We start from the raw sequence: 14,222 nt of genomic DNA, 5'->3' as shown, positions 1-14,222 counted from the left end.
TGTGCTGCATTTCACATTAAATCTTCTCTGAACTTGTCTGTGTTCAAGGAAGCAAACCCAAACTACAACACTACTGGTACAATAATTTGTAAGAATTTAAAAGATCTCTAGGTAGCATTCACTGTATGTGTACTGTTTCTATGGTAGCAGTCTTTCAGCTGTTTCATTACTGCTTTCCAGACCAGATGGCAGGTGGGTTGACATTTCAGTTTGAGTCATGCCAATTGAAATCAACAGCCTCATGTTAAGTATGCTAATCCTTAATTGGAAAGTATATCCCATTTAGACTACTGAATTTGCTGAGCTTTCATTGAAGAAGTCTCCCTGCAAATCTCTGTTGAAATCTACTAAGATAAAGCAGGCTATACAAGCCGGGCAAACACTATATTCTGCTGAAAAATAGATTTACTGGGGGGCACTGATGTGATACTGAAAATTAGACAATGATTGGCTTTTGTTTTGTTGGGTGGGGTTTTTGTTTGCTTGTTTTAAGGAAGAATGCCTTTTTGGACTTGGGGACACAGTGTTTAATGAGGCCACAGTAGTGCTGAATGAACTGCAAAATCCTGAAAGTTTGGCTTATGTTGACTCCTGGGGTTTTAGAAACTAGGCACAAAGCCATACATCCAGAAGGCTAAGGGATCCTATAGGGCTGCTCCTGCTGCTCAGAGAACTGATAATATCTAAGGGTTCCCATTACACCAATTAGATTTTCAGGGACTGGGACAGAAAGCAGCAGGGTTAGGAAAAAATGGTGCTCTTGATCAGCTTATCTGGTGCTATGAAAGGCATCCTGTCTTCATATATCCTCACTAAAGGAATTATGTAATAGTTGTTTATGTTGAAGACACTGTTTCCTATGGTTATATAGCTGGTTAATGAAAAAGAGTGGCGTTTGTGATTTTTTTCTTTTTTCTGTGAAGACTCTGGAACAGCACATGAGATAAATTGACTCAAATGTTTGGGGGAGGATGAAATCACACATTTTAATGAAATTTCTTTTTTTTTGCATTTTGAATGAGAAATTTAAGCAAAAGTTGAGGTTATTTTTACGTGGACTAACCTTAAAGGATCATGTCATCTGCTGCTGTTTTACCTGCCTAAGTTCTTGTCCTTTACTCCATTGTATATTTAGCATCCTCTCCAAATAAGAGGCAGGAGAAGATGAGGGAATGCTTTCAAAGCACTTGACTTTTTCTGTTTGAAATGAAATATTTATTTTGAATTTGAAGCCAATCAAACAATTTTAAGTTATGCAACTTTGGTTGGTTGTAAAGACACTTTCTGTGATGTTTGAAATGAAATGAAATCCATTGTATTTCTTCATTTTTGTAAAGAAAAAAGGGGAGGAGAAAAAGAAAAATCACTTTCACATTCCTGGTATATTACCACTCAGGTTTCATAGCTATTAGGTTTCAGATGTTCATGTCTTTCCTTGGAATACCTGACATTTGAGGGAATCCAGCACTGAAGATTAAGTAAAACCAATGAATTTCATAATGTTCATGCTAAAATCCAAGAGTTTAAATCTCTGAAATAATTCATGGGGGATAAGAGAACACTGGAAACAGTATGAGCCATGTTTTGGCTAGAGATTGAATATGGTCTTTATTGAAAGTTTTCCATAATCAACATTCAGTTTTCTACAGATCTCTGCTAACACAGCTTCAGAGGGATGGTGGCACCTAACTGACATGGATGAAGCATAAAAAGCCCTTTGTTAAAATGCTGTGGCAAAATCTGACTCGTTACTTGTGCAGACTTAGCAAAGCGTTTAGAAGGTCTACAACTCCCCATTAACACCTCCTGCCGTAGAGTGTGTATCTTCTGATTTTTGTGAGGCTGTGGTTATTGCATATCTGTCAGGTTTTTCTCATCCTTATTTGGCTGTATCCACGATGGCTCTGCATAGCTTGTTTGTCTTCTCTGTGGCTAGAATAAGCCATATGGGTCAAAGCGTGTGGTTTGGCAGATAGAACCTATGTCTGCACACTTTTGCTATTGCATCTGGGGACACATACCTGTAAAGTGGTCCTGGTGTTGAGTAAAAGGACAGTGTAACACGCCTCTCCTCTCAGTGTATTGAAGATACGCTTCAAGTTGTCTTCAGTTCCTGTGACTGCTGCATGGGAGCAGAGAGTCTGAGCAGTCGTGGTGTCACATGGACCATTTGAATTCCCATTCTTTAGGCAGTCCAACAGTTGTGTCTGTAGATAAAGAAGACAGTCTTCTTATTTTTTGTCCTGTGGAGTTTGCATCTGTAGGTAGCCTTGAAGATTGTCGCTAGACCATGTCAGTATCTCAGCCTGCCATAGTGTGGCTAACAGATGTAAATCTTTGAGTGAGAACAGGGACAGCTGAAGCTGATAGCCTGATGGGAAACAGCAAAGATGCACATCAGAAGACACGAATATTTATTATGCAGAAAATCTTGTGCCTCTGTGACTATATCTCTTGAGTTCAGTTTCAACATTTAACAGTCTACCAAAGAGAATGAAAATACATATGTGCTATGCACCACTTACAGAGGAGCAGAATGAGTCCTTCTATACAAAAGTATTCACCATTGTGACCACAACTGCAGAATTGGGCACATTTTCAGCTTTCATATGAGAAGAAACATGGCTGCAAAAATAAATGAAACCTGGCTGAAGCCTTTTTGTGAAAGAACTCTTCAGTAAGAGAATTGGTATCCTATTACAGTCTGTTTTAATTTTTTTGGGCACAGTCTCATCCTACAGGTGCCATGTGAACAAAAATAATAGAAAAGCAGTAAGCAATACTATTAAAGTCCCTGAAATTGGCAAACTATTTTACTTAATCTTGCTCCATTACATAGAATGAAATTCTTTAAATATTACAACTCATACAGATTCATAGCCTAGTCAGTATTTGAGCTTCCAGAGGATTTCTATTTTTGATAAATTGGTATTACATGTTAAACTAGTTCTGAATACAAATTGCTCTGTTCACTTACAGATGTATCAGCTACATCACTTTGCAGCTTCTGGAAGTTCTAGGGATCCGAGGGAATCACAGTGTTCAAAATCTCATTACTTATTTTGAATTTCAGCCCCACCTATAGTCATCTTTGTCATCTTGTAACTGCGAGTTGATTTATAGCCTGGAAAATTCTAAGAAATATTTAGTGGGTTAGCTTTTCTATTCTCTATACAGATGCATAATTTTGGCTCCATAGAGTAAGTTTTGCCACAGACTGATGACTTTATGGAGTCAAGCAGTAGAGTCTGAAGTAATCAGTTGTACCTAATAGCAAAACCGTAAGAGTCTGGGACTTCAGCAGGATGCTCAAATTAGTTAAAAGCCACTTCATATATATGATTTGATTTACCCATTTTTTCCAGTGAGACATGATGATGGTTATTATCATTATCCCCAGTAAAGGCATTACTATATCCTAAGGTGAAATTTTGAAATAAAGGCACATATCATAATTCAGAGGTGCAAGTTCATAAAGGTCTTAGCTAGAGCATGACAAATGGTGTCAGTAAAAGTGATGCCAGATTTATATAAAAGATGGCTAAAACTACAAAAAAGTGACAAGAACAAAAGTCGAACGATGACTGACCTAACACTTTAGACTCCAAGGGACTGTTTGTCTGTAGCCCTCTGAAGAGCCCAAGACTCTCAGGACATGAACTGGTGAGATTCTCTTAGCAAGATGATGCACCACTGCTCAGTTTTTCCTGTCTGTATATGCACACAGCAAAGCTCATCTGTTAGAAGACAGACTATATTTCTCTTTTCTTGCTGAATATTCAGTTGTCCAGCATCCTGATGTAGGACTTTGGCAATAGCTAAATCTGTTCTGTCTTTAGCTTAAAGTAAGTCTATTAAAAGATATCAAACACAGGCTCTGAAACTTCAGTGGTGAAATATCTGACACTAAAGAGAGATCACATCTGTTGAGTGGATTAAAACAAAAGTTTTGAAAACAAATCCCTTCTCGGCTCTCCTCATTCTCGGTAGAGTGTATTTTTTTCCACCTCTGGTCTGACTTTGTAGTTCAGCCACTTCCTCTGACTTCCTTGGTTGCAGCAAATTATATACAGCCCTGCCTGGGGCCCTGGGAAAGTTTCCTTTTTTTTGTCTTCTCTGGGTTTGTTTTGCCCCCAAGAAAATTCCCTGGACCACTCAGAGAAACTACTAGTCTTGCCCTGAGCAACAGGGAAGTTTCTCCTACCTCAGCGTGTGGGGAAGAATCCCTCTAGATGGACCTGGGATAAAGGAAATGGAGTAGCTTCTTCCTTAGTGTCCTATTGTGACACTTTAGAACAAAATATAAAATGGGAATTTCAAATAAAGACAGCAGTTTTTACATCCCTCAGAATTTGCTGCCAGACACAAAGGTTTGAACTGAGAAACTTTGGTACCACAGTCAAATTTCAGCATAAATTTGTTCCTTGCAGTGTATTTGTTTCATTAGAAACACAAATATACCTGTAACCTGTGAAAAACTGTATCCTCTGAAAAACACCATCATTTTGGAGTCAGCCTGCTCAACAGTAGCAACTGGAATCAAATCACACAGCCATTTGTTACTTGCCATCAATTAAAGCTCTAGCAACCAACCCCATTGAAGGGAGGTATGGCTCTCTGGGGGTATACTGTGATTTACAAGGAAAAAAACAAGGTGTTACTTAAGAGAGCAAGCTTTAGTTTAGCATATTTCAAAATACTGACATGGTCCATGTTTATACCTATTGTCTCAGGTTTCAGAAAACAGCATCTCTTTGAAGAAAGGTATGTGTGTGCCTGGTCTGAGCATTTCCTTGCCACTCCTGACTGTCCCTGCTGTCCCTGTCAGCCCCCCAGGCTCTTCACACCCCACCTATGGCCCAGGACCCCCTGTTACCCCATGGGGCTGTCAGTCCCTGACTGTGACATTACATCAGGGCCAGTCTCCAGGCCCATAGCCCTGCCCAGCCACAGGTCCTGCTGAGCCCTGAGCAGCCAGTGTCCCAGCCAGTGTCCCAGCTGTGCCCTGGCTTCAGCTATCGCCATGAACTTGCCTGATAGCGTGGGCATGTTCCCCAGTCTGCCCAACTCCGATCTGGTGCAGTGGATGGGCCCTGGGGAGGAAAGACCTGACAGCACCCAGCTCCTGCCCTGTGAGGAGCCACCAGCCACTGCTGCTCCCTTGCCTTCTCAAAGGTAAGTCTGGCGCTTCTTCAGGTTTTAGTTTAAGCCATGTTGGTCAGGCCTAGAAAGTGAGTGATGCAGCCTTTAGGCATGCAGGAGATGTGCCAGTTTTTAAATGCCTGTCATCAGCTGTTGGCTAAAACACCTCAGACAGTTTCGTTTCCCTTTCCACAGTCCCCTGGAAGGAGTACCAAGCACACCCAGGGCCCCCAGCAGTGCCAGGCTCTCTTTGGGACCCCCACACCCTCCAAGGCTCTGCAGTGACCTGAGTGTGCCTGGGGCAAGAGCCTTCCCTGGTGTGATGGCTGCTGTTTGAGACGTGGTACCAGCAATACTGCAGGGCTGCCACACATAGGATGGAGCTATCCCAGGGGTCTCCTCACACCTGAGCTGCAGGCTGGGTGATGCCGGGCAGCCACACAACGTGGCCCAGGTCCTGCACTTCCTGCTGCCCCATGGGGTTCAGAGAAGGGAAATGACCCTTCTCTGGTGAGTCATTACGCACTGCCTGGGACCCATTTTACATCACCTCAGAGTGGTGATTTCTGAGCCTTTTACTGTGGCAACCAAGCTGGGCAAAGCCATCTGAGTTGATCATATTTTTATGTGTGACTGCCCTCTGCATTATCAGTCCAGCCTAGGAGAGCACCACTCCACGACTGCCTGCTTAATCTGGTGAGGAAAATGCACTCCCAGAATGTCTTTGTTTTCTATGCCGAATGAATGAAATATCCCTAATAAGAAAAGAAACTTTTGTCTTGTTTTCATTTCTGTCTAGCATCTCTTACATAAAATATTAAAACTAAAGTGTTATCCTAGATTTCTTTTATGAGAAAATGCCATGCTGGCAGGCATACTTTGGATGGCTTTCCTGATTTTGCGTAAGTTGTTTCACATGTTTTACAACTAGGCTTAACTTTTATGATAGGGAATGCACAGATATTATTTATGGCTAATATTATCTTGGCTATAACGTATTATTTGGTGTGCGCTTTTGTATGTGTATGTATAGGCATATGTATAAAACACAGTATTTTTAGGCATTTTGTAATAGTCATTATATCCTTAACCAACTAATTCAGAAGGGAGATGTGTAAAAACCAGCAAACCCTATTATTTAGAGTATTAGCAGATATTGTTTCCACATGCAGCTCAAATATCAGGACATACTTCAATACTTTGCATATTTCTGTGTGTCAGCACATGAAACAATGCTCCTAAGAATATTTATCGTCTTTTCAAAAGCTGCAGTTCCATCAACTAAAACTGAACAACAATTGAATGAATTCATTCTGGTGGTGGAAACATTTTGCACTGTAACTATGGGATTTTACAAAAGCTCCCTTAATACTTTATTGGTTGCTGCCATGTAGAAGTTGAATAGCTCCAACAGAAATGTCCTGGAATTGAAATCCGTATGGAATAAACATTGCCTCATTTGGGAAAAAGAAGTCTGATAGGAAAACAAAAAATAAATCGATCAATTGTTTTTATCCTATCTTCCTAGCTAGGAAGCTGGTTTCACACTAAGGGGGTTCTCTGTGTGCCAACTGGATTTAAAGAAATGTCTTAAGCCTCCTGCTGCTTCACTTTTATTCTTGGATTTGATTAAACTCATGCAAATAAAGGCACCATGGATTAGTATACTAGCTGTTAAACAATACAATAATGTCAAAGTTCTTTTGTCATGGTGGAAATGATGGAAATAAAAGAGACCATGAAACAAAACATGAAGTAGGGGAGAAAATGTACCTACCTGGTATGAAAGCTTGTCACCAGGAACAAATGCTCACCACAGTAACTTTTTCTATGGCTGTTTATGCTTTCAAGGTTATTTCCTTAGTCCATTGTTCAAGTTTCTATAAGTAAACATAATTTATATTCATATCCATTCACCTTTAACTTCTGTAGAAAGCTTTATTTAAATAACATCTCTATGACTGAAATTATGTGTGTGTGTGTGTTTGTGCGCACTTCACATAAAAGAAACAGAAGAAGATGATCCCTGATCTTTAATATTTTATTTCCATAACTTTTCAGGGAGAATCTGCTAGAAAAGAAGGGGAAGATGCTTAGATTAAAAACTGATTTAGAACTGAGATTACAGTTCAGGGTAAAATGTATTGCAGTACATTTGGCTTCATCATCAACCAAGATCATAAATCCAAGAAACTTCAGAGTAAAGCTTTCAAATTTGGGGTATCTTAAAGTCAGTTTAAATTTCTTGCATTAATAAAGTTGACTAAAGACAGAGCCAAACATTGCTGCAATAGATTTGAGATTTTGGATAAACCATTTCCTTAAAAAAAAAACCCAACCCAAACCACTCCCCCCCTGTACTGCTATTAGTTCCAACACTCTGGATATGCTTTATAATAACAGGGTTTTAACTCTGCTGTTAGTGGAACGATGCAATCTCCATAGAAGATTTACAGAGCACTTCCTCTCTGAGCCCCTTCCCTGTGATTTTTCAGGCAAGTTAAGGTTAAAGGGATTAGGTGAGAACCTGGAACATGAGCAAGAGGGAGGACAGGATGAATGAACATAGCAAGGGACAGAAGTTTGATTTATAAACTGGAGGGGCAGAGAATAAATACTAGCAGAAAACTACTTCAGGTTAACTGGATGAGCTACCCACATAAGAAATGCAGTGGTCTTTCAGTACTTAAAAGGGGATCACGAGAAATAATGGGGACAAACTTTTTAGCAGGGCCTGTTGTGACAGGATATCGGTTAGTGGTTTTAAACTAAAAGAAGGGAGATTTAGACTAGAAATAAGGAAAAAATATTTTACAGTGAGGATGGCGAAATACTGGCACATGCTGCCTGGAAAGGTGGTAGATGCCCTGTCCCTGGAAACATTCAGGGTCAGGTTGGACAGGGCTCTGAGGAACCTGATCTAGTTGAAGATATCCCTGCCTATTACAGAGGCGGGGGTTGGAGTAGATGACTTTTAAAAGTCCCTCCAATCCAAACTCTTCTATGGTTCTGTGACGGTACTGTATTTCAGGCTATCATGTTGACCAGCAAATGGTTGCATGACTGAGGCTGTTTTAAGAGCTGTGTGGCAATGCGCTGGTAGGAGCAACTACACTGGCTTAAGGGTGTTACTGTTCATCTAATAATTTACCATCATGGGAAAAATGGGGGCATTGTCTGGATTTTGAGGTGTCTATATTCAGTAAAACATCACCTCTATTGTTTGGACTCTCCGTAAGAATGAATCTTTACCTAAAAGGAGGTTTGGTACAAAGCAAAGCAATTGGGATCTGTTTCAGTGTAAAGTACCGGTTTGGGGTTTCTCTTATGCTGTGTTTCCAGGTGTTTAAATAGGAAAAAGCATTCTCAGTCTAAACTAAACATGTCCACAAATGGAGATTATATATTCATAATTATCTCTGTGCTAGCATTATTAGTGGTAGTAACTTCCATTATAACTAAGAGCTACTCAGCATAAAATTGATGTGTGGGGTGTGCTGAGTAGTATGGGAATGGCTTTTATTCTCCATCCAGCTGTATGGAGGAAAGTTTCATGTGTTCTCTTTGTCATGGTCTTGTTTTTGGAACTCTCCCTCCAATCTGAGAAATAAATACCTGGTGTTGTGAATGAGGTTGGGTGGACAGTGCAGTCATTTGTTTCTTCTTTCAAAACATCTCAGTTCAGAGCAGGATTCTCTGATGTCTCCAATGATGCACAAAAAGTTGTTCTGCTTTTTGTGGAATTCTAGGAAAATCTAACATTTGCGGTCTCTTAAACTTCCAAACAGTTTCATGTGGGCTTGATGCTTTTAACTGGATAGGCTAACTCAGGAAATTAGTATGATGGTTTGAAGAATCAGATGATCTCCACCGAGATTCTGGAATTTGAAATTGTTCTCCAGATCCCACTGTGGTTCGTTCTTTGCTTGGCAACTGGAAAGACTCTGAAGATGCCCACATAGAGTTCAGGAGCTGCAGTAGCCTTCTTACTACATCCCAGTTAGTCTTGCCTTTCTCAGCCTGAATCAGTACTGGCCAGTAGCCACCAGTGCGTCCCATGATGTCCTGGAGTTATAATAGTTTCCAGCTGTTAAGGACCCCTCTTCTTACCTGTCCACATCTAAGCCACCTGGCCAGACAAAGCTGAAAGATCAGGAGGTCATTATGGAAGTTCAAATTACTCTTACGGACTCTTCGGAGCCTCCCAGGCCCCAGCTGTCTGGGATCTCAGCCAGTGCAGAACCCTTCTGGGAATTTTCTGCCCAGTGCAAAAGCCAAAGGCAGAAACATGCTGTGTTCTGATTGATCGCCTGATAATTCAAAAGGTAGATGGAAAAAACAAATTACTTGTACACATAAAAGAAAAAAACATTAGTTCATAGATTAGTCATAGCTCATGGGAGGTCTGACTCATGAGCACTCAAGGCTTGGGGACATTAATACTGCATAAAGTGTGCTTTCTATTTCATACATAAAACCTGTATTCATGCAAAGTGATGGCTGAAAAATTACCCAGCTTGAAGTCCAAATTTAGATTTACAGTTGAAAGCTCAGCTTGAACATCAGCAATTATTTTATGCCTTAAAATGAAGTGTTAGAGATTACAGTGTAACACAAACTCTGTTACTGCCCTCCTCGGAACATGACAATCTGGTAAACCTTTGCAGTTCCCATCAATGGCTTCTCAAAAGCAAGGGACAGACTGGGACTGCAAGACTGAGTGGCCATCATGTGCAATGAATGGACCATAGTGTAGGAGGATATAAACTAGCATCACCACCACTTGCTAAGAAGTGCTGTTAGCCTGCACAGACTAATGTGAGCCTGTTCATGTGGCTTTCAGCTGACAAAGACTGCCTCTCAGGCATGCCACGCTGCCATTGCTGTATTATCTGTGTGACCTTTGCAGCTCTCACCATACCCACCCCTTGCTCCATTATAGAATATTGGTACGTGCAGACTCTTCCTCGCAAAACTGCTATGGAAAAACGTCCTGGGTGAGGATGTGTGGAAAGAACTGAGGAATCAGACAGAAGTTTGCCTTCTCAAAGAAAGATTTTAACTTCTTTCCTTTTGGTCCTCTTTGTGTCAGGCTGTCTACATTTTGCAATATTGTGTCATTTAAAGACACCTAAGATGTCTCAGAATAATTGAAGTGTGGAACAGGAAGAGGCTGACTCTGTTCAGAAAAGCTCTCTTGAAAGAGAGCCTGAAAGCACTGCTCTGCTGATGCATTTCACCATTTCCAAGACCCATGCTTATCTTTACAGCTGTAGATGGGAGCTGGATATTATGTAGTATTTGTTGCTGCTCCTCACCCAGTTGTCTCGGAAGTATAAAGTAGTAGAGCTAGATGCCTCTTCTGTTGTCACTCTGTTCAAAGGAGAATTATGGAGGATGGCAGTTGTGGTTAATACCCCGCCTATGTTTTTAAATATTTGAGTATAGTGTTTGTGAATTTACCCAATTAAAAAAAAAAAAAAAACCAAAACAAACAACAACAACAACAAAAAAAAAAACAACAACGCAAAAGTTGGTATCTCTTTAGCACCTTTCTTAGTATGAGGGAGACTACCTTTTAGAAGTAGCCACTCCTCTTCAGCGACTTCAGAGCTACAACTATTAGTTGTGAGTAAATGTCTCAACTTCAAGGCAAGAGGTGAAACTTGCCCTGAAGTGGGAGATGAAAACCAGTGAAAACTTGTGATATTTCTAGCATACATTATCACTTTTCATCTCTTTTTCTTTAATTTGCTAGGATTTATTCACTAGTAAGCCAAGGAGTGCAGAGCAGTGCAGTCTGCCCACTGCAGATGGTTTTCTGGCTATGTAGATCATGAGCTGCTAGAACAGGCAGGCAAACGACATGTCCAGTAAGCCTTGTGACATCTGGTTTGGTTTGGTTTGGTTCCCACCCTTGCCCCTTGCCACCTCGCTTCATGCAGAGACAGCAATTCTGTGAACAATTTGAAAGCATGAATGCAAAAGAGGTATCTTACAGACGCAAGAGAGCATGGAGAGTTGTTCTGTATAGTTCATCAGTCTTGACATCCATCTGATCCCTTTCATTATGCAAATTCACTACAACTTGAAGAATAACTCCTTGTAAGTCAGTTACTTAGGAAGGTAGGAGCCCACCTGAATTACATCTGATGTCACACTATGTCTAGGCAACTAAGCTATTGCCTCTTTAAAAAAAATATTAATCCCTGGATACTCAGAGCCATCGGAATACAACCACTGATAGCTTAACGCCTGGTGGTGTTTGTTGTTTTTTTTATCACATGTAACCAGTGCCTAGTATTTCAATTTATTTAGTGATATGAAAAGGATTAAGGATCTATAGTATCTCTTCGCTAAAATATTTCAGATAAAGAAAAGACTGTCTCTGATGCTAAACTTTGTTTTTAATTACTTTTCTCTGTAATTAATGGCTTTGCTTTTTTCTCTTCTGTGCTTGAAAAAATGAACACAGATTTTTGGAGAGAATGCAATGAAATTTTTAAATAAATCCCATATTTATTGCTGCTTTAGTTGCCGAATAAATTCTTGATCCAACTGCTGCCCTAAAAACACTGCGAGTGCAGCAAGAGTGAATTTAACAGTAGATGGCGCTCAACAATTTGCAGGATTTTTAATAGCTTTTTAGAAACAGCAAAACTCGTTCTTTTCAAATTAAAGTACGGGCAAATTTAGTGGCAGCAGTAGTATAATGTACATCATTCTAATCCCCATGCACAAGCAGCAGGCTGATTAGAGATTAGAGTCTTAAACTGTGAGTTTTCTCTTGCTTTGGAGTGCGAATGTCGTTGGGTGGTATGCTTCTGAGGTTATTCTTTTTCATCAATCGGTTCAGTCATTTGATTACTTATTGTTCATTGGACTTGTTATCCACAGGCATGATATTCTCAACTACTAAATTTGTACAAAGAGGTAAAACATTTTGGCTTCACCACAGAATGGTATCTAATTTTGACTTTCAGTGTTTTGATGCGGAAACACTGATTTTTAAGATGTTATCTTTTTTTATTTTTCATGTGAAAAATATGTTTCTGCTAGACAATCTGATACATGGGCGCTCTCTCTCTCTGAAATGTGAGGAGATGAAATCCCTGTCCTGTGGTGTTTTCCAGAGGCAAACCAATTCTCACATACAGTCTACTGTAGTCTTGTGGAGAAGGTCCCTTTTGTAACATAGAAGATTATATGCTACTCTGTTTTGCAGCTCTTAACACAGCTGTTAAAATTTCTGAGCCTAAAGTCAGGACTGAAGAGGGAAGATGGATGAAAGGTAAAGATTCCAGCCTTTTCTTTTGAGGATCAAGCTCAGCTCCTTTCTTCCCTGAAAGACATCCTGTGTGGCTTTAGATAACTCTTAAATCCTCAAAGAATGCAGTGCCAACAGCCAGGCATCTCAGCCTGTGCTGAGAATGTGCACCTTCCTGTTCCTGAGTTCTTCATTTGTAAAATGGAAAGAGTAATACTGCTGTACTTGCAAATATGAATGTATTATCTGTTACTGTACCATAGAGTAGGAGGTGGGTACCTCCTTCACTGAAATTCAATTGGAACTAAATTCTCTTCATCTCCTTTGAAAATTCTCTGAACTTATCAAGAATCAGCAAAAAGCTGGCAAACAGAACTTTTTTTTATGCATTGATGTCTCATGTGTTACAAAAGGTTTTCTAGATGTGCTAATTTCGCTTAAGATTGTCCTGTTTCCCTTTCTGTTTTTATATTCCACCCAATCTTCAACTTCATGGCACAATTTTAGATGTCTACCAAATTCAAAATGGTTTAACTGTATGCATGTATAGTGCTAGTTTTTCCTCCTCTGAGATACCACGAATCAGTATGTATTCTGTAATGGTGTCATTTTCTGGGTTATTTCTCATGTGAGGTGTCTGCTTTCCAGGCTCCCATTAATGTCCAAGATGTCTGTTTTCTTTCTTCAATCAATGCTTTCACTGCAAAAACATCTGGGCTGGCCCACAGGTTTAGCTTCCAGATAGAAGCACTGGAAGCATGACTGTCAGACCTGTCATAAACTGGAAAAGCTCCTGTCTTTATGTTGACATTGGCACTGGAAGTGCTGCACTGAAACCATAAAAACTGGACCCAGAAGAAACAGGAAGTAAACCAGAGTATTAGAGCAAAATGGGAAAAGCTAATTTCTAAGAAACAGGGAATTTATTATAAAATGTCTACAGTTGCATTTTTTTCTTTTTTTTTTGGGGGGGGGGGGGGCGTGGGATGGAGGAGGAAGGGAGATGGTAAAGAAAGCCATATACAAAACAAACTGTTCTTGCCAACTTTGGCAGAGAACAGAAAGCCAGAATGTGTGGTGAGTTTTCCTTTACCAAAAGCCAAACCACTGGGTTACTAAACACTGAATTACCATGACAAGGCCTATCCTTTCTGTGACTGCTGTATACCTCCTTTCTTAACACCCTGATTGTCTTGTCATTATTGGATTGGGAAGCATCTTTCCTTTTTTACACCTTTCTGATACCTAACTCCTTCTAGGTAGTATTGGAAACAAGCAAAAAACATTGAGAAATAAAAGAAGAAGAAAAAAAGTCTGTTGTAGTGGCAGTATCAGTTGAGGAATGTTAACTGGCACTCCCTTGGTGCAACTCAGTAAAATAAAACAAATAGTGCTCTGACAAATACACAGAAGCAAGCTTGAACAGTTTTCCTCGTAGTTCTTAGGGTATATCCTCCTGCAGAAAAAACAAGACAAGCATGGCTGAAATCTTTTCAAGCCTATTCATAGGGGAATATTAATCTCCAGGAAGCACAATAAACACAGACTTTGATTTCCTTTTCCTTCCTTATATAGACAACCCAAGAAATGCTGCAGAAAATGAGGAAACCAGAACCCAGACAGGAAGCAATATGCAGAATGTGAAGCACTGCAGGTCTTGTTAGCATTAGATAAACATATGGCTCCACAGAAACCATAGAATAACAGCCATCCTAATTATAGATCAGTGTTGAAAGCAAGCTTAACCTTAACCCCATTAAAGCAGCAGTTTTCATCATCACAATGGAAAAATACAGTAGAGTGAGAAGGATGC

This window comes from Lathamus discolor, chromosome 1, assembly GCF_037157495.1.
Source record: "Lathamus discolor isolate bLatDis1 chromosome 1, bLatDis1.hap1, whole genome shotgun sequence".
Lineage (NCBI taxonomy): Eukaryota > Metazoa > Chordata > Aves > Psittaciformes > Psittacidae > Lathamus > Lathamus discolor.
Note: the sequence above shows the minus strand (reverse complement) of the source record.